Below are 2,577 nucleotides of genomic sequence, written 5' to 3' on the forward strand. Positions count from 1 at the left end.
CCTTGTCACCACTTGCAAATTTAGATGAGCTGCCGCAAGGGGGCAGTGGTGTCCAGGCGATGACCTCCCATGTTGCGCAAATTCATAGAAATACTGAGTTTCAGATTCTCGAGTTTCTCTCTTTGAAAGCGGTAGCTATTATCCCCGGACCACTTAACAAGCCAACAGCCATTTAGAAAATATGTACGTATATTAAAGAAAATGCTGGATCTGGAAAAAGATCTTTCGAAAACATCATGTCCAACCAGGGTTATTATACAGAAACTGGGTTGAGAGCGGGCAGTGACTGGCCCAGAGCCACGGAGCCAGGTCTGGAACCCAGGTCTCGTATATTCACGTCCCATGCTCTCGGTGCTGCAGCCTCCTGCTCTCCTGAGCCTTTCTCCAGCGTTCAGCACAAGCCATACCTGCATGTTGACATGAGCACGTGTCATTGTTGTTCCTACAGCACAGTAGGAACTTGACCCCTGCCTCCAAATTCCCACCCCAGCTGCGCCCTTTCTCCCAAGCAGAGCTGGCGGTCTGAGAGCAGTGACTGGGGACGAGCGTCCACGCGGGGCTGACGAACTGTCAAAGCTGCCACCATCTGTCAAGACCTATGAGGACGCACACAGTACGGGCAGGCGGGCAGGAGAAGTGGCGGACGCAGTCAGTCACCCAGCATCAGCTTCGGAGGCGCACTGCTTCACCTGGTGACCTGTCCCAGGCCCGCGGGTCTCCAGGAAGCGCTCCAGTCCCTGCCAGATGCTAGCGGGAAGGCGGGAGGGGGCGCCCTGCAAAGGAGGCTGAGACACCGTCCCAGCGCCCGAGAAGCTGCCAATCTGCCTGCGGGGCTGAGACCGATCTAGGAAAGGGTAAGCAAAGATGCACGCGCCTGGGAGTCACGCAGCGGATTTCCAAGTCGTCTGCACAAATCATTCACCTCCCCCCAGGACACGTGCGCATGTTGACAGGGCCGACTCCGGAGGAATTCCAACTCTCCTGAATCTGCCATCTGGCAGAGGGGACAGCTGACCCTTCGCCACATCTCTGAAAGGGCGGAGGATTTTTCCTCTCATTGCTTCCTACTGAATGCTCAGGATGTCTCGGTGTTGCCTACCTTCCGCAAAATCCTCAGGGCTGGATCGTTTTCCGAAACTGCCACCAGATGGAGCTCCAACGATAGAGCTAGATTTTGCTTCCTCCCAGCTCATAAAGGAAGTCGGGGGCAGGGGAAATGCTGTTCTCTGCTACCAGCAGCTGCAAAGATGAGTTTAAAACGCCCAAGATTGTAACTTCACTACTAATTCGTGAAAAGCATATGGTGGAATAATGCTGGATCTGTAGAATGACAGAATAGCTGTCCTCTACCGTGAGTTTCCCTCATTTTAGACTCAAATACTCCAGACCCAAATGATCTCCAAAGCAGAACTCCTGCCTCTGCATTCAGTCTGTAGTGTTCTCTCCAGAGGACTGAATCCCAGCACCCTCCCTTCCCTCCCCTCCCCTGCCAGGCTTTACAGCCTCAGGAACTGCCCTTCCAACCAGAACAGAGCCCAGACTGTCACCTCGAACATCAGAGGAGTCCCAGCCCCATTTCTGAGTGCCCCTCTTCCCCAAACTGCCCTGTGAACAGTGATAAGAGCTGTGACTGTGTTCTCCAGGCACTGAAATTAAAATCAGAACCACTCTGGCTATAGATTCCATGTGCCACTTCTTATGGCAGACCCTCATCTCGGTTTGGGATGGGGATGTGGGCAGTGTGTTTTGCTGCCAGGATGAAGTGGTTCAATTCTCCTAGAAGGAGATGCAGCAGTCAAGTCCAAAAGCATGACAAAGCCCACTGAGATGACCGGTAGCTTAGAAAAGTCTGAATTCATGAGGTTTCCATCCTCACGTGAAGATGTCACTAGCACTTGTTCCTTCTTCTGGGGGTTATTTTACTTATCCAGCAATTTCCTTCTTTATGTTTGGAGACAGTTGTAAAGAGGGGAGAACCCATGGGCTCGTGGGCCTTTCTGAGCAAAACCTAAGACCCCACCTAGTGGGGGAGGCAGAGGGAATTGGCCCTTTCAGGTTTTGGGGTTCAGCACAGATCGCTGTTGTGGGCTCCAGACATTCCTGCACCCAGGAGATGTGCAAGGACAAGCATGAGAAAAACTATGCATCTGGCCGGGCACAGTGGCTCATGCCTGTAATCCCAGCACTGTGGGAGGCCAAGGCAGGTGAATCACCTGATATCAGGAGTTCGAGACCAGCCTGGCCAACATGGTGAAACACCGTTTCCACTAAAAATACAAAAATTAGCTGGGCATAGTGGCACATGTTTGTAATCCCAGCTACTCAGAGGTTCAGGCAGGAGAATTACTTGAACCTGGAGGAGGTTGCAGTGAGCCAAGATCACACCACTGCACTCCAGCCTGGGCAACAGAGCCTCAGAAGAAAAGAAGGAAAAATAGAAAAGAAAAGATAAGAAAGAAGAACAATGTATCTGAGGCGTGCGTGACTACTGTGTAACGGCAGCCGTTCTTTCCTGGTGATGTCTGGAAAGGCTTCAGAGGGCAGGCCGACCTCAGCTCCTCCTGCCCTCTACAGAGA

This window comes from Colobus angolensis, unplaced genomic scaffold, assembly GCF_000951035.1.
Source record: "Colobus angolensis palliatus isolate OR3802 unplaced genomic scaffold, Cang.pa_1.0 Scaffold75, whole genome shotgun sequence".
In the NCBI taxonomy this organism is placed as follows: Eukaryota; Metazoa; Chordata; class Mammalia; order Primates; family Cercopithecidae; genus Colobus; species Colobus angolensis.